Source organism: Phasianus colchicus, chromosome 6 (genome assembly GCF_987193195.1).
Source record: "Phasianus colchicus chromosome 6, bPhaCol1.hap1.1, whole genome shotgun sequence".
In the NCBI taxonomy this organism is placed as follows: Eukaryota; Metazoa; Chordata; class Aves; order Galliformes; family Phasianidae; genus Phasianus; species Phasianus colchicus.
In genome coordinates this window covers 1977573-2003109 of record NC_143441.1, presented here as the reverse complement: position 1 = coordinate 2003109, position 25537 = coordinate 1977573, and the positions used below count along the sequence as shown (strand labels likewise).

General features: G+C 42.5%; 1 long non-coding RNA gene across 1 annotated transcript; it reads left to right on the top strand.

Moving 5' to 3' along the window:
* Positions 1 to 836: 836 nt before the first annotated feature.
* LOC149917354 (uncharacterized) lies at positions 837 to 24559 on the top strand. Its single transcript, XR_016467418.1, has 3 exons — positions 837 to 903; positions 23747 to 23786; positions 23922 to 24559. It is a non-coding gene; the product is annotated as an uncharacterized LOC149917354 (long non-coding RNA).
* Positions 24560 to 25537: the final 978 nt, after the last annotated feature.

Sequence of the window (25537 nt, the reverse complement as noted above, 5' to 3'; positions counted from 1 at the left end):
ACCTGAAAGGGGTTGGCCTCTTCTCCCAGGTAACTAATGATAGGATGAGAGAGAAAGGTCTCAAGCTCTGCCAGAGGATTTTCAAGATGGATATTAGGAAATTTTTTTCCAATAGAATTGGGTTCTGGATCAGACTGCCCAGGTGGAATCACTGTTCCTGGAGATGCTCAAGAAGTGTGCAGATGTGGTATTTAGGGACAGGATATAATGGGAAATTTTGCTGGTAGATGGATGTCTGAACTAGATGATCTTAGAGGTCTTCTCCAACCTTAATGATGCTATGATCATATGACTCTACGAAAAGTGTTAAGCTCAATTTTGAGCCAAAGAATGTGGTTAGACAGTGGAACAGGTTGCACAGAAAGGCTGTGGGTTCCCGCCTGGCTCCCCGCCTGGAAGTGTTCAAGTTTGAATGGGGCTTTGGGCAACCTGATGTACTGGAAAGTGTCCCTGTCCATAGCATGGGGGTTGGAAGGTGTGGGGGATGGAGAGGTCAGCTTGACCTCATTGAATACCAACTTGCTGATAATGAGGCTCTGGGAAAGAGAAAGAGGGACAGAATAAATGGGATATTTTGCAGCTAGGCAAAAGATAAGCTTGCTGTTGTTATGACAATTTGTTATGCTTTTTAGCCAATGAATTGTTAAGTGGAAAAGTACTGAATATGTGTGTTAGAATATAAAAGCCTTGCTTGGGAAAATAGAATCTTTCATAGAGGAGCCCTGTGTCATGTTGCAAGCAGGCAACAACTGGCACCCAAACAGGGATCTGACAGGTTGATGGGTGTTCAGCTGACCAGTGGCAAGCCCCACTGACCTCAAGACTGCTGAAAGGAAGGAGCATCAGGTCTGCTGCAAGGAAGCAAGACCAGCCACACCGCATCATCATCTCTGCTGCACAGAGGTGAGCAGTGAGGAACTATGGGCAGTGATATGTCCAAGAAACAAAAAGAATGGGACCGAGTGGGGTTGAAACCCTGGGACTCTGCTACTCACCTCTAGTACTGAGGTAGAGTAGATACTGTAGTGCAAGGTCTTCTAGGGTCGTGGAGAACTGTTATTTGAGACTTTAAAGAAACATGCAGGTTCAGCAGAGTTCGGCAGAGTCTGAGGCGCCTCTGTTCCTTAAATAAATGGTGAGGCAGGTCAGACAGTTTGCTGGCCCCCCTTGCTGTCCCTCAGTGTGGGAAGCAGCTCCTGCCCAGATCTGATTCACAACTCCAATCCCTCCCCCAGACGGGGAGAAGAAAAATCATGGTCCCTGGAGAGCACCACCCCCACTGCTGTGAGGTGCCCAGAGCTCCACGCTTGCAGTCCCTCATCTCTTGCTGCACTGCTGCTGCTCACCATGACATTGCCACCCTCTGCCTCACCCCCACCACCTGCCACTCTGCTTCTGCCAGGTCATTTAAGCCAAGATTGTACTAATAAAAAGGCCCCTGGGTCCCCGGGACTGGGAGTCTGTTTGAGGTGTTGTAAAGGACAAAATAATGCAAAACAATGGCGTTCTTGCATTAGCGAAGACAGCAATTTCAAGCAGGGAAACGGGGTTCCAGGCACGTGGCAGGGGTCGGAACTTGATGACACAAGTAGCCCAAGTGCAGATCTCAACACCACAATCGATTCCACCATCCCCCAGTTATACACCAAGACCCATAGCAGTTGACCTGGCCACCTCTGAACCAGTAACCCTTGATTCCACAACAGTGTGAGCAGTGGCTACAGGAGTAAATGGTCTGTTGGGAAACGGATTGAGTTCTTTCCTTTTGGGATGTTCATCAGCCACAGTACAAGGTCTTTCTGCATTACTCAGACTTATAGATGCTGATGGTACTGGATAGGTTAAAATTATGGTCTGGACACCCATGCCCCCACGTGAAGTACTGGCAGGTACTTGTATTGCTCAACTGATGTATTTTCAGGTGCCAGTTGTGGCCGTGGAAAGGAGGGCTGCAAGGTTTGGATCAACGGGGACCCCCACACAGAGATTTGACTTCTCAGGAATTTTAGACACAGGCAATGCTGTGACTGTGCTTGTTCATGGCGCCTGTCCCACTATTGACTTAAAAGATTGTTTTTTTTTCACCATCCCTCTGGACACCCACGATGATCCTACATTTGCATTTTCTGTCCCCTCTGTAAATGCGTCAGCACCAACCCAGTGATATGATTGGATGGTATTACCACAGAGCATGAAAAATGGCCCTATGATATGTCAATGGTCTGTTGCCAGAGCCTTAACCCCTGCAAGGGGAGGCCAACAGCCAGTCAAAAGCCAGAAACATTAGGCTAAGAGATCTGGGGGAAGTATTTAGGCACTCCTCAAAATTGTGCACAATTTACTTCATGTTGTTACAGTAACCCTGAAATTCTGTTTCTTTCATTACTATGGCCTGTAGTCAACTTGAAAGCACATGTATATCTTTAACATAAGTCTAACACTTGAGTAACCTCATTATCTTAACTGAGTGTATGTGAGTACTTTCCTGGGGGCTAAGTATGCTCTTGCTAAGTGGTTCAACAGCTCTGGCTGAGTGAAGAATCTTGTTTCACTCTCTGTATAATTATTATTTTTTTAATTAAATAGAGCATGACAATAAAAATTCCCTAAATTATGTCCCTCATTAACCAATGGAGGCATTCATTGTGATGAAGGCCTTAACTGTACTTTATGGCTGCAAACGTAAGAAACATCATACTTACAACAAAGATTTAGAAAAACCCTTCTGTGTTCTACATAGCTCTCTATGATGTTCTAGTTCATCTGCAGCTGTAATACAGGGATGCATACAAGATACTGCCTTGTTTGGGTTACATATATTCATCATTGCACAAACTCAGAAGTCCATCTATCAGGAGGAACCTTTCCTTCAGAGGGCTAGGTCCATGTCAGTTAGTCAGTTTGGTAACTGACATTTGGTAGGATTGAAAATTTTGAGTGCAGTTATCATATCAGTTGTTTTTGTCTTTTATATTTTTCTCTGAGGTGACATTTTTTTAATCTGTCTCCTTCATGGAAATACATGAGAATACATTTTGGTTTCAAGCTTTATAATTAATGCAGCAATCCCAAACAATCTGAAAATACCTGATTCAGCAGGCATATCTGTAAATAGAACATTCTTCTTTAGTAACAAAGTAATAACAAATGCATTTTCTTGCTGAATGATCTCCACAAAACAGGATACAACTACTTATGTTACATTATTTAGATCACATTTACTATTACCGTTCACATACTAAAAACTTCTTACAAATCAAAACTAAAGCTTTGTCTCATTTTCAGTAATGATTTTCAAATACTTGTGGTCAATACCATATTTCCTATAAGATTCTGCTTTTATGAAATTGTTAAATCTTTTTTTTTTTTTTTTTTTTTTTTTTTAATTTAGCATCTTATCAGGCATTACATTTTTGGGGAAGGTTTCCTTTCTTTTTAGTACTAAAATACTGAAATTCAGTTTTGGGCACCTCTGTACAGAAAGGATGTGGAGGTGCTGGAGCAGCTCCAAAGAAAGGCAACAAGACTTGTGAAGGGCATGGGAATATGGCCTATGAAGAGAGACTGAAGGAACTGGGGCTGTTTAGTCTGGGAAAAAAGGAGGCTGAGGGGAGACCTTATTGCTCTCTTTCAGTATCTGAAAGGTGATTGCAGTGTGAGCGGAGCTGGTCACTTCTCAATGGTGACAGGATGAGGGGAAATGGCCTCAAGCTGTGGCAGGGTAAGTTTAGGTTGGATATCAGGAAACACTTCTTTACAGAAAAGGTTGTTAAGCACTGGAATAGGCTCCCCAGGGAGGTGGTTGAGTGACCGTCCCTGAATGCATTTAAAAACCCTTTGGATGTGGTGTTCAGGGACATGATTTAGCAGAGGGTTGTTAGAGTTAGGGTAGTATGGTTTGGTTGCAGTTGGACTTGATGATCTTGAAGGTCTTTTCCAACTTGAGCAATTCTATGATTCTATGATTAAAATCTTGAGTTGCTGTTGAACATATGTTTGACTTCTCTGAGAGGCTAAACCCATTAATTTATAAGTACGTACGATGCAGATAATATCACGTCTGAATGTAAATATATATAGTCATTCTACTCAGTAGATCTGAAGTCTACAATAAAAACATAGAAAAGCACTTTGTGGGTTGGATGGAGAAATAGTATAGCATGATCTTATTAATAAAATCCTCTAGCCCTGTTTTGAACATGCTTGCTCTAGCTCTTGGAAGCCTGGTTAAGCAATACCTTCTAATTTACACCTTACATGTATTCAAAGCTGGCTAGATATTTGTATATATATGAGCATATGCATCTATGTGTATGTAAATGCATGAACACTGAACAGTGTTCCAGAAAGTGCCAATCTATACAGCACTGGTCCTAATGCCAAGAAAATAATTAATCCACAGTTGCAATAATTTTCTAAGTTATAGTTACAGTAATAAAATAAGAGCTTTAAAAGGGTCTACAGTAATATTTTTGACACAGGGGGAATCTTTTCTTTACTATTTGTAGTTCCATAACAAAATCCTTGAACATATATATGTACACATACATACCACAATAATTTGTATTGAACTTCAAAATATGCTGGGAGCCTTGCATAATCGTTCTAACTCTTGGAAGGTCAGAAATGGCACACCTATATTTCCCAGAAAATACTGATATTTTGATATTTATCCAGTTTGAAATATGGGAAGGAGATGGAAATGTTTTGCCAAATGAACAAGCCAAAATTAATTCTTATACCTAAAGCTATGAATTTCAATAAGACTTGACAGATAAAGCATTATAAATCAGTAATATGTAGATTAAAATTCATCCACATAAGATCAATAGAAACAAATAAATCAGAACAGAATATGTCGATAAAATCCAATTTCAAGAAAAACAAAATCTCCATTTAAATGTATTCTCTGCTCAGAACTATCACATCAAGATAATCCTCATAATACTTTCAGTTTCAGAAGTCGGTTCCAATTTCATCTTTTTCTTGAGCTATTTAGTCAACTTGCCAGTATTATTTTCAGGTTTAATTATGCAAAACAGATCTTGGTATCTCTACCTACCTTCAGTGTTCCCTCTGATTTGCTACAATGCCACAGAAGTATCCGTGTGCTTCTTTACACAATAACTAGAGCCCAGGATTCAAGTATCATGGCTTCAGGTTATGAAGCAGTGGCTGAGTATAATTTACAATGGAATTCAAGTAAAACCATGTCTAGAAACATTGCATATAATTTTGGGGTAACTAAATACTTGAAATATAGCAACCTCTTGCAGACAAGCAATAAAAAGATACAGTACGTTTGGGAAACATATACGTTCAAAAATAGATATTAATATATTAGATATTAATAGATATCTAATGTATCTAATAGATATAGATATTAATATATATTAAAGATAAATTATTCACATAGCTCCATTAAAAGTCCTAGTTAGAACAAACCTCACTCACAGCAAGTTACTTGCTCTTTCATTCTCACCCCTGTTATTATTTATGCTGCAGTAGTCTCAAGAAGTCCCAGGTCCTTGTCATGATGTACAAACACAGTGTGATTATCCATTTATTTTTTATAGTGCATTAGATTTCCCTGCTCCTGAGTGAACAGGCATTGATTTCTGAAAGTACAGCTCACATGCCCAGGCAGTCAGCCACAGAAAGTAATTTCAGCTTCAGCCTTTGTTTTAAATAAGCACTTGCATTTTCATCTTTTTCACATGGAGAAAAATATTTGTTTAATGAGTTGTCACAGCATGTTTGCATGCTGATGAACCAAAAGCTCTTTGAATTCTATACTGCATCCATTCCCCACTGCAATTTTGATAGCCCTGACTATCCTTTTTTTTGCTTTCTTTTTTTTTTTTTTCTTTTTCTCCTTAACAAAACATTTCTGCAGTTACTGTGTCTACATCTGTGGGAGGGAGAAGCAGGTTGCTTCTCTATTCCATGCAGATTGGGAGCCACTATCAGTCAGGATTTCAGTGGGAAAGCATATTTGGTGGTCAGGACAGGTAGATCAAGAGAAGGCTGCTCATCTTATCCAGGGCTGTGGTATAGGTTATGGTGTTTTTGACAGCCCACATACAAACTATTGTGGTCTCACTGACACCTATATGCCCCAGTCTGCTTAGTCCCCATGGACAAGGCGCTTTGCAAACTGGAGATCCAATGCAGAAGCATCTGGCACATGGTAAAGCCCTCCCTGCTCCCTTTGTGAGCCAATCCTTGCCTTCAGCATCATAAGATGCAGAGTCAGACTTTCTCTTTCACCTACAGCCACATTCCAGAGGAGTTTTACACAATTACATCTGTTTTACTTGGGCTTCTCAATTATGGCAATTCCTTTAATAATCACAGCATTTAACCTTTCTGCTCCTCCGGTTTCTCATTACACATATTGAAAAAGTGATGTTATGCAAGCTCAAAGTTTTGCTAACCTATGAAATTTCTCATGGGACTTATACTACATACTGAGTCATTTTTAAATATAGACACGAGAAGATAAAAATAGTCAAAAAATCCTTAGTCTGCTCCAAACTCATCCCTCCTCCCTTTCCTTCTGCCTTCCTATCATGTATGAACAGGCTTTCCCCCATGATCATTAAGTGTTTTCTTTGCTTGCATTATATACACCTAAACTTAACTAGCTTCTCAGAAAAGTGGAAGGAACTCGATCCGGCTCTCTCTTCTCATGCCTTAGAGGAGGAGACCAGTTTACAGAGTGTGGGAGCAGGGAGGAAAGGGGCCCATGATGGAGTGAGTGTCTTGCAGCCAGAGCTGGGGCCTGGGGCAGAGTGAGCAAGGGATGGGGATGGGGAGGTGCCAGGGAGACTCTGTGCCGCACTGCAGTGCAAAAGATTCCTTTCAGCAAAATTACCCTCCATTTTGTAAGCCATGCCTTGTAAATAAAAGCACTCTTAAGAAATGTCTAAGTGATGTACATCACATTTCTTCTGAGACTACACTGCTTTTCCACAGAGGGATCAGAAAAACTTATCTGTATTAGTGTTACAGACAGGGGGTGGGAGGTACTTTTGGCTGAGAGGCAGAGAATGCAGAGATGTGACTCAGTCCTTCCACAGCCCTGCTGCTAGCCTGCACCAGTGTGCAACCTCTGTCTTACACTCTGCCTTTTCCCACAAGCAGCTCAGTCTGATCCGACATGCAGGGATGCAAGGCACAGCTGAGGCTCTGAAACCCTTCTGCATAGGTAGGAAAAGAAGTATTTCCTTCAGTCCTTGTCATGGCACAAAGATCCACTTTACAATAGATGAGTTTTAACGTGGAAGAAATTAAGTAAGACAGAAGGGACAGTTATCTGATATAAGTTTTCTGCTGGAGGTGTTTTAGCAGTTTATTGACATTTTTTACCCTGCTACACACCTGTGGCACTTTCAGGGATCTAACTCAGCTAATACTAACAGCAAATACTGTACCATTTCCACAGCAAGTTAAACCAAGCAACTAAATAAGATTTGTTGCTGAATTTGATCCTTGGATGCCAGAAGTTGGATTAAAATTAAAAATATGAAGATTTCTTATTTCAACTAAATACATCAAAGCTCGTTGGGATTGAAAGGATACGAGTGATGAAATGGAATCAGGAGGCCCAAAAAACTTTTTTCTTCTGTCTTGAAATATAAACTTAACAGAAATACTTTATAACCAGAGGGGAAGATTGTGGGGTGGGATAAGATTTTCTTCTTGTATTTATGAAAACACAACTTAGGCACCATTCTAATCTGATTTCTGCATCACATTGTGAGAGGTAGATTGTGTTTTTGCAGTGGAAATTTCCAGTATTTCTGTATGTAGCATAGGATAGGATTTGCCTTTCACAAAGAAAGCTGCTGAACAGAGTAAAGTTGAGACTGGAGCATTCCAACCCAGGTAAAACTGGCACAGGCACTAGGTAAGGTATTATATTGGGTAGGGGAGAGTCTGGTACAGGACAGAATGAGTGTGCTAATTCTTGAGTCTGTTGTTCTCCTATCACCATAAAAAGTACAGAGCATACTAATGGATTGGTAACAAACATTGTATGGAAATGTATTGTAGCAACAGCATCTGGAAGATTGTGAGCCTGAGACTCGCTCAACCAATGAGTGCCAAAAGAGCGTTTACCTGTGTTGGACACAGGGTATATAACGGGATGGATTTCACTGACTAGCTGTGCAATTTCTCCCTTGTCAGCAGGGGGTGTGCACCTGTTATTGCAATAATGAATAAACGGCTCTTCACAGAGATCTTTGTCTGATTAGAAATTTTTGATCTTGAGCATTTTTCTCACAACATGAGGTACATTTATTACTTGGGAAAATTGCCTCAGTGCTTTCATTGACGCAACTTGGACTCAACCTGCAAAAGTTACTCTGTGTGCGGAGGGCTCTCTATGACTCAGAGATGAAGTATGGAGAAGGCAGGAGCAGCACAGAAACAAAAAAGGAAAATCTCAGGAAGAGTTATCTCAAAAGCAGTAGAAGGTGGCTTGAGTCTTAGGGAGCAAGGATATCCTGCTCCCAAAACATGCAGAGCAGAAGCAACCAAGAGGGTTAGGAACAATGATGCCAGAGCACCTGGCTGAGGGTAAAATGAGCACTGAGCATCCCTATATCACAAGGTTTGCCTTTCTGATCGCCGAAGTCGCCTGACTCGGAGCCGTCCCGGACCGATCAGCAGCGACTGACCGCGTGGTCAAGGGGGATCTCGGGCGGTTCCTTCAAGCAGGGAGCCCCCGGGTAAAGGAGAAGCCCGGCAGCTCTCACGGGAGCAGCTGACGCAGCCGCTGACGCAGCGTGTGGGCGTTCCCCGCCTACGGCGGGAGATTTAAACGGGCACAAGGAGGGCAGCGACTAGTCGCTGCCCACCAGAGACGGTCAGGAGGAAGCAGGGCTCGCGCACCTCTTGACTTCCTGTTTCAGCTCTGGTAAGTATTCTGCTTCGACATGGGTGCTCCCCGGCAAAAGACTGCTGCCAGAAATACTGAGGAGGCCCAGGCAAGGGTCCCGATCTCTCAGAAACGGGAGGCAGCAACCAAGAAGACTGCAGAGACCCAGACTGAGGTCCTGCACATGCCTTATAGGAAGGCTGCTGCCAAAATGTCTGAGGAAACTCAGACTGAGCCCCCAACCCGAGATGCTGGTGTGCAGGTCTCTGGTTGTACTGAGTGCCAGAGCCTGGCCCTTGCAGTGCTGGGTGAGGGAGGCAGTGATTGTGTTCGCTGCGACCAGGTGAACTACTTGCTCAGCCTCGTAGTTGACCTGAAGGAGGAAGTGGAGAGGCTGAGGACTATAAAAGAGTGTGAGAGGGAGATTGACTGGTGGTGTCAGTCCCTCTCAGCCTCAAGTTCTCAGCACACAGCCGAGGCTCCTAATGGAGCATGTCAGCCCCTGTCACCTCACAAACAGGTGGTAAAGGGGAACCAGACAGCTGGCAGCACTGCAGCGAGCCCCCTGTCCTCTCTTCCCCCCAGCAGCAATTTGAGAAGGGAGGAGGAGTGGAAACGGGTGCCTGCTCGGCGGAAGGGGCATCCCCCATCCCGACCATCCCCGGCTCCACAGGTGCCTCTGCGAAACCGGTTTGAGGCCCTGGAACTTGAGGGGGAGACTAGCGAGAGTGTGGAGACAGATTCACCCACGAGGTTGCCTCAGATGAAGCGGTCACCCCAAAGCCTCAAGACTGCTTCTACACGTAAGGACAGAAGGGTGACTCCCTTCTGCAAGGAACAGAAGGCCCTATATGCCGGCCCGACCCCACCCGCAGAGAAGTGTGCTGCCTTCCTGGGGCACGGGTCAGGGACATTTCAAAGAAAATTTCTAGGTTGATTCAGCCTTCAGACTACTACCCACTTTTAATAATTCAGGCTGGCAGCGAGGAAGTTGGCAAGGAAAGCCTGAGGTCCATCAAGAAAGATTTCAGGGGAATGGGGCGAATACTAGAAGGAGCTGGGGTGCAGGTGATCTTTTCTTCTACGCCCGTGGTGTCGGGAAAAGGTACAGGGTGGATCCGAAAAACCCAACTCTTAAATAGATGGCTTAAGAGCTGGTGCAGACACAAGAATTTCGGCTTTTTTGACCATGGGGCAATCTACACTGCACCTGGCATGATGGCTGCTGATGCAAGCAGCCTGTCCCTGAGGGGTAAGAGGGTATTAGCTGAAGAATTAGCGGGACTCATTGACAGGTCTTTAAACTAGGAATGAAGGGGGAAGGGGGCAAAATAAAGGCTACTGGGGTTGAACGGTTCATTCGAGGGATTGTACCAAACTCTGTGGGCAATGATGGCAGAGTGCAAAAGGAGGGAGTAGGGCAGGGGGATGCTGGGGATGCTGCTGTTCTAGAGGATCCTGGATCGCTTATGAAGGTGGTGAGACGGACAGCCCGGCTGAAGTGCCTTTATACTAATGCACGAAGCCTGAGTAACAAGAAGGAGGAACTGGAAACTGTGATGCATTCTGAAAGTTATGACATTGTTGCTATCACAGAAACATGGTGGGATGACTCCCACAATTGGGATACTGCCATCGACGGCTATAGACTCTTTAGGAGAGATAGGAGAGGTAGGAAGGGTGGGGGAGTTGCTCTCTATGTCAGAGATTGGATAAACTGTGAGGAGCTCCCCATGAGAAACAGTCAAGAACAGGTTGAGAGCCTGTGGGTTAGGATTAGAGATGGGACTAATAAAGGTCAGCTGGTATTAGGGGTATACTACAGGCCACCTGACCAAGGGGAGGCTGCTGATGAGGCTTTCTTGCTCCAGATGCGTGAGGCGTCTGCCTCACGGGCTCTTGTCCTGGTGGGGGACTTCAACCATCTGGACATTTGTTGGAAAAACCACACGGCGAGCTGCAAGAGCTCCAGAAGGCTCTTGGAATCCATTGATGATAGCTTTCTGGTTCAGGTATTGGACAGACCGACCAGAGGTCAAGCGTTGCTGGACCTGCTGCTCACCAACGCTGAGGAGATCATCAAAGGCGTCAAGGTTGGAGGATGCCTAGGCTCCAGCGATCATGCCCTGGTTGAGTTTGTGATCTCAAGCGATGTGGGCCTGGTAAAGAGCAGGACCAGGACGCTGAACTTTAGAAGAGCAGACTTCGAGCTACTCAATGGAATGCTGGCCAAGATCCCCTGGCGCGCTGCCCTCAAAGATAAGGACGTTGAGGAGAGCTGGCTGCTCTTCAAGGATGCCCTCCTGGCAGCACAAGAGGTCTCCATTCCCCTGATTAAGAAAGTGGGCAGGAGAGGTAGAAAACCGGCATGGCTCAGCAAGGACCTGCTAAGAGAACTGAGGGTGAAGAAAGGGGTGTACAAGCTCTGGAAACAAGGCTGTGTCACCTGGGAAGAATACAGGGATGCCGTCCGGACTTGCAGACGTGGGATCAGGAAAGCCAAGGCGCAGGCAGAACTGAACTTGGCCAGGGACGTGAAAAACAATAAGAAAACCTTCTACAGGTACATTGGCCAGAAGAGACAGGCCAAAACGGGCGTACCTACTTTGGTAAATTTAAAAGGAGAAATGGCTTCAACAGATGAAGAGAAAGCTGAGGTGCTGAATGAGTTCTTCACCTCGGTCTTCACTGGTGGCCAGGATTCTAGTCTTTTTCACGTCCCTAAGTCTTGCACCCCCATACCTCTATGTGGGGACCAAGGAGGTAAATCCCTCCCCACTGTAAGGGTTGAGCAAGTCCGAGAGTGCCTCCTTAGACTGAATGAGTATAAGTCTATGGGGCCAGATGGCGTGCATCCCAGGGTCCTGAAGGAGCTGGCTGAGGTGGTTGCTGAGCCGCTCTCCATCATATTTGAGAAGTCGTGGCTGTCAGGTGAGGTCCCGGACGATTGGAGGAAGGGTCACGTCACTCCCATTTACAAGAAGGGGAGCAGGGAGGACCCGGGTAACTACAGGCCGGTGAGTCTCACCTCCGTGCCTGGGAAGATTATGGAACAGATCCTCCTGGACAATATGCTTGATCACATAAAGAACGAGCACGTGATCCTAGATAGCCAGCATGGCTTCACCAGGGGAAGGTCATGCTTAACTAATCTTGTGGCCTTCTATGATGGAGTGACGGCATTGGTGGACGAAGGGAAGGCAACTGATGTCATTTACCTGGACCTGAGCAAGGCCTTTGACATGGTCCCCCATCACATCCTCATCTCCAAACTGGAGGGAAGTGGATTTGACGGGTGGACAACTAGATGGATAAGCAATTGGTTGAAAGGCCGCAGACAGAGGGTGGTGGTCAATGGCTCTATGTCCAGGTGGAGGCCGGTAACGAGCGGTGTCCCTCAAGGGTCTGTCTTGGGACCGGTGCTCTTTAACATCTTTATTAATGACATCGATGAGGGAATGGAGTGCACCCTCAGCAAGTTTGCTGATGACACCAAGCTGAGTGGTGCAGTCGATACGGTGGAGGGAATGGAGGCCATTCAGAGGGACCTTGACAGGCTGGAAAGCTGGGCTCGGGTGAACCTAATGTGGTTCAATAAGGCAAAGTGCAAGGTTTTGCACTTGGGCCGGAAGAACCCCAGGCACCTGTACAGGCTGGGGGGAGTTGTCCTTGAGAGCAGCTCGGCAGAGAAAGACCTAGGGGTCCTGATAGATGAGAAACTTAACATGAGCCAGCAGTGCGCTCTGGCAGCCCGGAAAGCAAATGGGATCCTGGGCTCCATCAGGAGAGGGGTGGTCAGCAGGGATAGGGAGGTGATTGTCCCTCTCTACTCTGCTCTTGTGAGGCCCCATCTGGAGTACTGTGTTCAGGTGTGGAGCCCTCAGTACAAAAAAGACATGGAGATTTTGGAAAGGGTCCAGAGGAGGGCCACGAAGATGATCAGGGGGCTGGAGCACCTCCCCTATGAGGACAGGCTGAGGGAGTTGGGTTTGTTCAGCCTGGAGAAGAGAAGGTTGCGGGGCGACCTCATTGCAGCCTTTCAATATCTGAAGGGAACTTACTCCCAGGAGGGGAGTAAACTCTTCATAAGGGCTGATAATAGCAGGACACGGGGAAATGGTTTTAAGTTAAAAGAGGGAAGATTTAGGTTGGATGTTAGGGGGAAGTTTTTTACTAGGAGGGTGGTTAGGTCCTGGAACAGGCTGCCCAGGGATGTTGTGGATGCCCCGTCCTTGGAGGTGTTCAAGACCAGGTTGGACGAGGCTCTGGGCAACCTGATCTAGTAAAGGTGTATGTTTGGTGGCCCTGCTAGGCAGGGGGGTTGGAACTACATGATCCTTGAGGTCCCCTCCAACCCAGGTCATTCTGTGTGATTCTGTGTTAACACCTCTTGGTTAATGCTCCCTCAGCACAGCTGGATTGGGCCTACACAGCAATGGAGCTATGGGGACTGACATCAACACCACATATGCATGGGATGGTGAAGGGAGGAACAAACAGCTTGTCACGCAATTGGCAATCTCTGGTCCAAAAAGGGGACTTATTTAAAAATAGCCAGTTTTCTGGGCAACAGCCCAGGACAGTACTTTGCTAAAGGTCTGTAGAAAATGAATCCAGCCTTTTCCCTTTGCTGCCAACAAAAGGCATTGCAACAGGCTGCCCATATCACATTTGATTTTCTCTCCAATTAAGGTAGCTTGTGAAATCCACACTTGTGCATGAATGTATCTAGGGTTAAATCTCAAGCTCTCACAGTAGATCAGTTGATAGCAAATGATTTCAGGACAGGACAGCACACCAGCCTCAGCAGGAACTCTAGAATGCAGCCTTGAAACTGAAGTTTGCTCCAGGTAACATAAACAGAAACGCTTCCTCTGGAAAAACTGTCCCTACAAACTTCTGTGCTATAGAAAAGCACATTTAACCCAGTCTCACCCCTAAGCATAGCCAGAATAAATCTTTTCAGTATCAGTGATCCTTCGTGTGGAAGCTAAAGGTGGAGAGATTGATATTATGCCTACAGCAGTGGATGAGGGAGTCGCATGATGTGAATGTGAGAAAAATATATCACAAATCTATCACTAATTATCAATACTCACCAAAGCTCCTGCCTGCCCAATGGGACCTGAGACCTCAGAGTAATGAGCACTGTGCAAGGCTTTGTGAGGGGTGATGGAGCACTCACTGAAGAAGGAGAAACCACACATGGTCTAAAAGCAGTATAACTCTCAGTCACTGAATGTCTCAGTTATGAGGTACCCTGGTAATGCGGGCTTTCAAGTCCTGGGTAGCAGTTTGACGCACAATGTAAGTTCTACTTATTTATGACTAACTTAGCTTCACTGAAAACTTCCACAGAAACACTGGAGTGAAGCCTAGCACTGCTGACATACACCATACAGCCATCTCTGCCATGTTAGTTGCCAAAGCCATTGCCAGGGTTATTCAGTCTAGAAAATAGCTGGCAGTAGTAATGACTGCAGGATTTGGAGTTTCCTCCTGTATCACCCTGTTTGCCTGAGCCATAGAATCATTGAATGTCTTGGGTTGAAAGGGAACTCAAAGATCAGTTGCTAGGACATGTTTGCCAATCACTAAATCAGACACTAGATTAGGCTGCACAGGGCCCCATCCAACCTGGCCGTGAACACTTCCAGGGATAAGGCATCTACAACATCTCTGGACAGCCTGTTCCAGCACCTCACCACCTTCTCAGTGAAGTGCTCATCCTCAAGGCTACTGTTGCCTCTACAAAACATTGCAGGTAACTCGTCACGCAGTGAAAACCTAAATGTGCAAATATCATGTTAGATATTGCTTTGACAAAACATCAGTCCATTTCTGTTGATTCAGCTTGTTATCTTAGCCTCAAATGTTACAGGAATGCATGAAGATTTGCCAATCACCACTATCTTCTATAAAAGAATAGTAAGAGAGATTATGAGCTCTTCCCACTTGTGGGACAAGTGATTCACAACAACAGTTTCCTGAACTGTATGATGAAGGAAGTCTGATTTGAGACAATCCTGTTCCACATCATCTCCATATACCTCTGTTGTATAAGGAAGGAATCAAAGCTTGCTAAAATAAGTTGACTTGCTTAAAGTTACACAATGTCAAGAATAAAACCCAGACATCTTAAATGTTAGTACAGGAAGAACTCTTTGCACACTATCAGTCAATTTCTCCCGGATTTCAACAATTCTAGTAGCAAGGTACTATACTACTGTACTTCATACTTGTACAGAGATATTAATTCCGTTGATTTACTTTAAATGAGAAAACTGCCAGAGTCTAGCCCTGAAAAAAAGCCAACCTTTTCAACCACCCACTACTGCTGTATAAACTTGTTAGCACAGAATTCTTAATAATTTTCAACTTAAATCGATTCACAACGTTCTAACATTTTTTTTTTAAATGATGATTTAGTTTTCTGATCATGGAATTTTAAATTCATTGAAACTGACTTGCTTTCTTACTTACCTGTCATCGATCTCCTCAGAAGTAGCCTATGGACCAGGATGGCTCTGCCAAACGTGGCCTGAAATCTCTTCTCTGGAGAACTACTTATCAAGTTATTTTACCCCCACAGTTTTTAATACTGCAACATAAATCCTTTAATAAATCCAAAACAGACATTTGCATAGAAGTGGACCAGATTACTTCCAGCATTTATTATTTCCTATCTCATCACATCTTGACTACCTTTGATTTACACAGTCATTGCTATACTTAAGGGCTTTAGGATCTTAATTTTAAAATGTGCCTGCACATCTGCAAATGTGCTTACTTTCCCAGGACAAAAAACAGAGCAGTTTTCTCTCCTCAAACTGTCCCACACAGGGAAAAACAGGGCTATCTGGTAAGGTCAATGATTACAAAGCCATACCAGATCATGGCAAATGCCTTAATGAAATTGTATCTGCTAAAGGCTAACCACGAACTGCAAAGAAGTAACCAGTAAGCAAATGTTCTGTGCCAATATAGGGACTGGTGTTATTTGTAGGTGACATGGATAGTGGGATCAAGTGCACCCATAGCAAGTTTGTAGACAAGTCCAAGCTGAGTGGTGTAGTTGACAAACTAGAGGTTAGGGATGCCATTCAGAGAGTCCGGGACAGGCTTGAAAGGTGGGCCCATGCCAACCTAATGAAGTTCAACAATGCCAAGTGCAAGGTCCTGCACCTGGGTGGGGGCAATCCCAAGCTCATATACAGGCTGGGTGGAGAATGGCTTGAGAGCAGCCCCGAGAAGAAGGATTTGAGGGTGTCGGTCGTTGAAAGCCTCGACATGAGCCAGCAATGTGCACTTGCAGCCCAGAAGACCAGCCATATCCTGGATTCCATCAGGAGAAATGTGACCAGCAGGTCGAGGGAGGTGATTCTGTTCCTCTACTCTGCTTTCATGAGACCCCACCTGGAGTACTGTGTCTAGTTCTGGGACTCACAGCACAAAAAGGAAATGGAGCTGTTGGAGCAGGTCCAGAGGAGGGCCACAAAGATTATCAGGGGGCTGAAACACCTCTCATGAAAGGACAGGCAGAGAGAGTTGGGGCTCTTTAGCCTAGAGAAGAGAAGTCTCCAGTGGGACCCTATAGCAGCTTTCCAGTACTTGAAGCTGGCCTACGGAAAAGCTGGGAGGGACTTTTTAGAAGGGACTTCTTAGAACGTAGCAGCAGGACAAGGGGAAATGCTTCTAAACTGGAAGAGGGTAGATAGATATTAGGAAGAAATTCTTTACTGTGAGGGTACGAGACACCGGAACAGGCTGCTCAGTGAGGATGCGGATGCCCCCTCTCTGGAAGCATTCAAGGCCAGGCTGGATGGGGCTTTGAGCAATGTGGTCTAGTGGGAGGTGTCCCTGCCTATAGCAGGGGGGTTGGAACTAGATGATCTTAAAGGTACCTTCCAACCCAAACCATTCTACGAATCTGTGAATACTTTAAAATGCTTTGAACAAATGCCTCCCTAACACAGACTGCTGCAGAAGGATGTCTCTTCAAGCATATCCTCAGAGAGACAGCAAATCTCTGCTTTCACCCACTGCTGAAACACAGCATCCACGTTTGGGAAGAGCAAAGGTCCTGGGTATGGAAGATCTGCATGACTGGCATTCCAGTCCCGCACCAAAATCCTGAGCAACACGAGACAAAACAAAACAAAAGAAAAAACGAGGCTTGTTGTGCCACCATCTATATTCCTTCTGCAAGACAAATAAAATAGTAACTTTTCATTGATATAAAAGGTTTGAAGGCCAACAAGGAGGGCAGCAGTGCTACAGGTGTTACTGTAGGCTGCTTAAGAGCCACTGCTGGCTGCTAACTGTATAGTAAAACTATGGGAGAAAAGCCAAAAATAAATGAAATAACTGGAAGTATATAATATATGTATACATCATAATGACAGTTATATCTAAAATTGGAAGTGTGAGCTTGCTTCATCTAAGGGTCTGAAAACCTAGATCTACTCAATCTATCCAGATCACATCAATTGTAGCAAATGTGCTGTGAGCTTTCAAAGAAAGCTGTCTTTATAAGGTTGTTGTTGTTCACAGGGAATGTAAGAAGTGCACTGCAACTTAATGTTCCCAAATCCCTACATCTGTACAGGTTTGTTGCCTTCTGGAGTGGAGGTATTCTGTGAAGCATTCACTGTCAAAAAAGAGCGAAGTTTAACCCTTCTCCTTTTTCCCCTTCTTTCCACTTCCACTTTCCCCTGTTTGGTGCCTTGTGTCAACATTTGAACTCTTGTGCAGTGAGCATGAATGTGCCACTGCAATTTGGTGACACAGCGCATCCACTCGCTTCTCACAAGCATAAATTATTTAATAGGGTTCCAGACAGCAACAATCGGGTCAACGCCATTCTCACTCTCATGAAAACATTATTTTTTTCTCTCATCTTATTCACTTAATATAAAAGGTCACTGCAACTTGAAGTGTATGTTTATTATTTTTTATGGAAAATATAATACTACTACTTGTTTTCTTCCACAGAAGCCAGAAATTACCAGAATGGCCATTTATTTCACAAAAGTACTGCACTTCTGTTTTTATTTTCTGGAACTTAGAATTTCAGAAGGGCATAAAATAATGATAAAGTTATGATTAACATTTTTGGAAAGCAATAAAGGAGAAAATGATTTGAATGGTTCCCAAAAGTAACAATTATTATATATTGTAAGTCAGCTCATCTACCTAGATTGAATTTGCAATCTCAGAGGCTGACACTCAGAGCTATCTCTAGGACTTTGTAATCAGCACCTTAGAGAGAATGCATTTTTTTTATCAGCTTTGACTAATCACTGAAAAAAGGCAAAGAAATCTGTACTAATCGCATATGCTGATACAGTTAATCAGACCTTTCCTTTAAATTTAATAGTTTCTCTATTCCCCACGATTATTCCCTGTGTATCTACCTCATTTCTTTGCCAGCACCAAAACCAAGCTCAGCTGCTAAGTTACAAGTTGCATAGGCTAGTGGAAAATGTACCAGTGTATGACAAGAAAATGATGTTTGATTTATTAGTGGAAAAAGCAGAAAAACAGACCTTATACCAGAACTGCAGTTGTGCAGACTGCAATTTGAATTTCTGAAATCTGTACTACATAGCTTGAGCTTTAAACAACTTACTTAACTCCCAGTATCCCATGGGCCATTTTCTAGTTATTTTGAGAATTCCTGATGGCTAACAGCCTTGGCATTGTCATGGTTTCAGTATTATTCAGTGACCAGTAGCCTCGCTATTGCAGCATTTTTTCTATTTTTTCAATAGAAGCAATATTTGATGTGTGTTACAGCTGTAGATTAGGGCTGAAAGTAAACACCTGTGGGTCTCCCAGTCTTATCCGCACAATCAATAATGTTTCTAGTCAAGAGTGATGTTTGAAAGGAATGAAAGGCATGAGGAAAATTTGTCATAAAGAATAAAGCAAATCAGCCAAGGTTTGCTCTTGTATGTGAATTAAGTGTGCTAGAAAAAAAAAAAAAAAACAAAAAAAAAAAACCAAAAAAACCACAACCTTCTCCAAATATACTTAACATAGAGTAAGGAAGATAAATGGAAATAAGTTTTAGCTAGCCCCTCATCTTAATTTTTTCAATCAAAAGCTTGAATAGGCAAGTTCTTCCAGGCAAAGAAATGACTCCTCATTAAAATGCAATAGGTCTCTTGTGGTAGCACCTCAGATATGCCTTCCATATTGTTACATAAAAGATTCTTCTTTCTTTATACAGCATTTTACTTTAAAAGCAATGTGCTTAAAATGAGCATGAAGAGCTGCGTGTTGGCTGGATAAATGGCAACACAGAAACTACAGTAGTGCAGGAAACTACTTGTGCATTAAGCAGGATTTAACCACTAACCAGAGCAAAGACCTAAATTCAGTTAGGAGTGACAGTGAACTTAATCACCAAGTCAGAAGTCACAAGGTAGATCACTATATTGTAAAGATATTATCAGTGGTGAATAAAGCTTTGTTTTCAAGGTGTTTTTTTTTTTTTTTAATTTTTTTTTTAAATTTTAACACTCTGGATGTCGTTACGGGAGAAAGGTTTTCTCCCTCCTCAACGGAATTATTTAAAAGAAAAAATCTGTCCTTATTCATTATTAATAAAGAGGTCATCCATTATTTCTTTTTTTATATTTTTCATCCATAGAAAATCACTTACAAGTCAAGAAGGAATGACCTTTGATTTCCATAAATCAATGTGACAAGGGATTCAATCAGCCACATACCTTCTCTCATATAAGCAGCAGCTGCTGACTCCCATGGAGTACACGGAGTGCAGGTGCTAGTGGCCCTGCAAGTGATGAAGAAAGCAGTAAATCTGCCCTTTTTAAACCACTGAAGCCTGGCTGAGGAAATCACTGTGAAACAGTTTTATTCTTATTTCACAAGTAAAATAAGAGTCTGAAAGTTTAATTTGCATGAGCTGCTAGCACTGCACACACCTCCATACCACATTTCCTCACTCTGAACACTGTCAGTGCTGCCAGAGAAGCTGTAACATCACTATAGATTTTGTTCATACTAATTGATATGTGAGTCCATACCTGCACATTCTGTATGTTCCCAGGCATGGGCTCCATGAAGCTGCAACAAGTGCAGCAGTAGTGCTGTTCAATCTCAGATTTGAGAAGCAAAGCTGGACATGCTGGTGAGTGCCAAAAGATGCCCTTCACCTGGTGTCCCAGATTCTCCTCAAATTCAGAAAACTTATTATGCCAGCATTACTCTCAGCTAGATTTCTTGTGTCATCACTTTGGATTTGTTCAGATAGATATGGAAGCAGGATGCAATATAGTTGTTGTGGCCTAAGTGAAGATACAGTTCGTATCTACAACCAGACAGATATACCTCAGTCCTAATCAGATGGTCCATACTATTCTCTGTTTTTAAACTTTATATGCACATTGTTATCTCAATGATATCTGTCAATAAATTCAGGACTTTCAGCAATTAATTCAAGTGTCTCAGCATAACTATTCTCATGGGAAACTTCATTTCCTAGATAAGAAGGACAACTGGAACCTAAAAAGCAGAGATTCAATACTCCACCAGACTTGAGGAGGATGTAAACTGTACCCTGGCAGGGTTGATAATATGTGCCATAATAAGGTCAAAGAGCCAAATAAAAACTTAGTCAACATCATACTTTTTGTAAATAGGTTTCTGACCATATACGGGGACATGAAACACACAGACTTCTGCCTGGATCTGACCACCAAAGGCCCCTTACCAGAACCCCAAATTAACACAGTGCATGCATAGTGCTAGATTATAATATGTATAGCAATTCTAGGAATAGGTGGGCATTTCATAGAAACTGTATGAATATTCACTGTATGAATATTCACGTGTTAAAATGTATAAGATCTGTGTGCTTTTGATCTTGAGTGTGCGTGTCGGGAAGGAGTGATCTCCCATGCACCCAGCACTGCAATAAAGTAATGCCAGCTTTCTAATCTGTCATTCAGGTTGGTAAGCTTTATTTCTGCATTTTGGTGACATCAATGCAAATTCAAGAGCTTACAGTGCTTTTCCCAGACTGAAACCTCTGCTCCCTTAATTCTATTTTTTCAAGCCACTAAAGAAAACATGAAGAAAGATTAATGAAGCTTTCCAATGAAAGCAAGTTGCTAGCACACTCTTATTTAACAAAATCTCCTTTGAACAAGGTACTTACAAGCCTTGATGATTGATAGGTTTGATTCAATCACTTAAAATCAAATGCCCCAGTACTGCTTTGCAATAAAGGAAACTCAACAGATATGCTGAAAGGAAAAACCTGAAAGGTCATTATAAACTTTATATTCATAGAAGTAGGAGAATCAATTATCCCTAGTAGAAATGATAGGAAATGGAGTTATTCCCTGACATCCTGGCACAAGAGATTTGGTTTAGTGGCTCAGCTAAAAAGTCCATCTAAAACCAATGTTTCAAAAGCACAAATGGTCAAAGTTCGGGGGAAAAATACATGCTACAACATATTTGAGACTATAATATCTTACTAGCATTTTAGGGAGCACCGATAGATAGCATTTTGATACATGGCATTTTGTAGTCACTAATAGATCTGTATTTCATGGACTTGTTAGGTAATTAAAAAAACCTCATTCACGTTTGTACTTCACCACGTCCTGCAGCAATGAGTTATGTGAATACTACGATAAGTTTTGGGGGGAAAGAAAAAAAAAAAAAGACATTGTTCACTTTGGCTTGAAGTTGACGCATTATAATTTCACTACAAGATTTCTGGTTTTATACATAAATGTTCAACTATGTAGATAAATGAGAAAGGGATCCTACATGCATTTTCTCTTCAACAAGCATTAATCCACAGAAGTGCATCCTCACATCATCTCTGTGTTCAAACCTGAAAAGCCCCAGTCTATTTACTCTTCCAAACATTTCATACATTTAGTATCTGGAATAACCTTTGTTAGACTTATGCATATTTACTCCAGTTCACTGCCTGTTTGAGTTGAGTTGGACAACATTCACCATCTGTGGACAGAATGCTTTTATGCATGTATTGACATAATATATGCATTCAGTTTGTTAACAGAAAGTATACAGACCAATGTACAGGCATACAGAAGAAAGGACAAGCCTCAGCCAAGCATCCCTCACCTTGCCTGTCTCACTGCCTCAGCAGTTCCCTTGCCAGGGCTTTGTTGCTGCCACTGGTACATGGCAATTGCATGAAGCTCACACATATTGCCAAGAGGAAACAGCTGATTTTTTTGCTGTGTAGCTCATTTTGCCCTCTTCCCCACATACGGTTTTGATCAAGGCTAAATTCTGGGAAGTTTGTGGCTAATGCTACAAAGGAAAATAGAGCGATTTGCTGCAATAGTACTTTTTGGCCTTGGAATGGAAAAAGCTGTGGTGCTCAGAAAATATGGAAGTGATGCTCTCCCAGCCAGAAAAAGAAAAAGAAAGCAAAGGGCTCTGCACCTTTCTCTTACAAATTTCTTTTCTTCTACTGGCCATGTTTCCATCATTACTTTTCTATGGACCTGTTCTCCTCTGTATCTTAAAGTCAATGGGTATATTTCTCCCTCAAATATACCCATTAGACATGTTCGGTTTTGAAAGCTAACTGGCAAAGATGTAAAAAAAAAAATCACCAACACAAACATAATCGTTTGTAATGACCAACAGTGAGAATTGTTTCATGCTTTTTCTCTTTAATTCCCAGTACATCAGCTGTATTTATGCATTTTTTTTAAGCTCAGTGCCACAGAATTATCTGGACTTTAAAGGAACAGCAGCCCAGTCTCAATTATTTTTAGGCAAGTTTCTAGTTTCCTCAAAACTTGTGGCTTTCTACTAGATGTTGAATTGACAGTGGGAAACGTGTAACTATGAAGAGCAAAATACTGGAATCAAGATTATTCTTTCATTTAGGATAAAAAGATTCTCACCTCAAACACACAGTATGAGTAAGAAATCCCTACAACCAGTGTAGCCTTAAATAGATTGCAATACCTCAGTGTTCCACGCAATTTTTTACTTGGACAAAATGAATACACAGCACACACCAAAAAACATGGAAAATATTTAAGAAGAGAACATGCAACACACCTCACAACTTGTCAGCAACCATCCACCCAGACAAGACAAACTAAAAGCTTGGAAGCACAGAGGCTACTGACTGACTGGATCTTAAAAAGAAAAGAAAAAAAAAAAAAAACAGATTTAAGGATTTTGGGATACACTTGGACTTCTTGGTTATTCCATATATTATTTGGACAGTGGATTGAAGGCTACATTTTTAACTGAAGTAAATTAGTGTAAGTTTGTGAATGCAAATAGAAGCTTGCACGTGTAGCTTAGTATTTTTCTAGGTGCTTAGTGGATTCAATTTTTTTTTTTTAAAGCCTATAAGTGGAATAATCATGAATGAATTAAAGGAAAAACATAACAATGGAGCTGCTGTAAAACTACACTTCTCTGGGCTGAAGCTAGAGTGAAACATTTGTCTATCGCTTATCTACTTCAAAGATTCCCAAACTAATACATTGCTACGTTCCAAAAACTCAGTCATTTGTTCTGTATTACTTCATTTTTTGGAATATTTCTGAAAGGTCTATTTTTCTCATAAAATAAAGTAAGATGGAGGAAATGAACAGATGAAAATTAAAAGATGTTTCCAAGGAATTAAATCATTACGTTATTCTTAGAATTATGGAGATGACAAAGACTTTGTTTTTTTCATAAAATCAGTAAAATTTTAATTGCAATATATATATATATTATATTATATGTATTATTTTATATATATAATAATCTGTCCAAGCATGATAATGATACTTCCTCTGTCTTTTTTTTTTTTTTTTTTTTTTGGTAAAGCAAGATCCTCAAGTAAGGAAAAAGTAGACACAAACACAAGGTGAGAATCCTTTGTCTTTAAGACCCTTGCTACACATTGCATTTGTATGCTACCTCTCTTTACAGTAATAGAACTTTTCATAACTTATCAAAGATTTGCAATTCATTTGATATGGGAATGTCTGTTTGCAAACAGGAAGCAGAGACATTGGAACCAAATCCTGGAAGAAGTACGAGGGCTACTCTGAAAGTAATGTCTCCTTCTATTGTTGGTCCATCATACAAGAGGAAGATGTTGGTGCTATGGAAGTAGGTGTAGAGCAATCCTGCCAATATTCCATTACATTTTGTTCTGTGCAGCAGAGGGGCAGTCTGACAAAATGGAATCTAACATGGAAGTGCATACGAAGCAAAAGTCTGGAATTGAATTCTCCCACATGGAAAAAATGCCACCCACTGACACTCACCAATGCTTGCTGAATGCTTATTGAGACCAAACAGAGGATATCAGCACAGTGAAAGATGGACTGCATGGGCAAGATTTTCCTAGCAACTATATGGTTGTAGCAGCTGTAATATATTGGGTCACCTCCTCTGGTGCAGATTTTTGCAAACACATGCAGGCTCTTGCTCATCACTGGCAAAAATGTATATGAATGGGACTATGTTGAAAAAACAGTGTTTTGTAGTTGAGAATTTTCTCTACCAGGTAGTATTATTATGATTTTTGTATCTGTTGTAATTTCCATGGAAATAAATAGGAGGCATTAGTTTTAGAGCAATGTAGGTATTTCCTGAGACATTATTTTCACCAAAGTAAACACAGTAGTTGGAACTGCAAGATGTGAGTACACATTCCCTCACTCTGCATATGCAAACAGATTGTTCTGAAATCAAGTCAGGTAGACTTTCTTCCATTAATTAACCATTCTCTTTCATTGCTTGAGTAAAAAGATGCAAGGAAGCCATCTCTGAGAAAGGGGCCTTCTGCAACCCTGTCTTTCCTCCTCTTTCAAAAGTGGGACAAATCTCAGGCCACAGACCTCAACTCTCAATACCACTGTGTTTTGGTCACCGTGGAGTGCTGTTAGAATGACATCACTCATAGCCTCCTGATGTCAGTAGTCATCTCACAGCCTTCTGTTCTGAGTCCTATAAGTAAGGGGATCCTATGTCCAGAATCAAGCCACTGAGCAACAGACATCAGTGGCAACTTACTCTTGAACTTCATAGCTGCTAAACTGTCTTTTCTTCCAAGGAGGCAGGAAGGATTGCCCTCCTGCCAAGATGAGGTGGCTGATGGGGAGGTTCCACACCATTGAGCCAATGGAGATGGACCTGCTTGAGAGTGATGAGGAGTCCATGGAAATGGATCCATGGAAGGGAAGAGCCGATGAAGTAGATCCACCTCTATCAGGGCAGAACCATCACCAACCAGCCCATTGTTCTCAGGTAGTGCTGGAGGAAATCCGGGTTCCACACTACCATCACAGGAGAACAGAATCCTGTCCAACTTGATGCTGGCACTGAACCTCCCATCCCACATCTTTACCATTAACCAGGGGAGCCCAACCCCAGGACCTTCCTGTGGGCTCACATGGGACATTCATTTCCTGGGAATTTTTTTAACAGCCTATGACTGAATGTGGAGAGAATTGTGCTATTTTCATGTTGTTTTGCATCTCTCCAGTTTTATCATTGAGCTTGAGAAGCCCTCAAACTCTAACAGACTTTTAAGACTGATATCTGAAAGAAGGCATGCCTCTCCACTGAGATTTTTAGATGTCTAACAGATTAGAAGTCTTCTTTCAG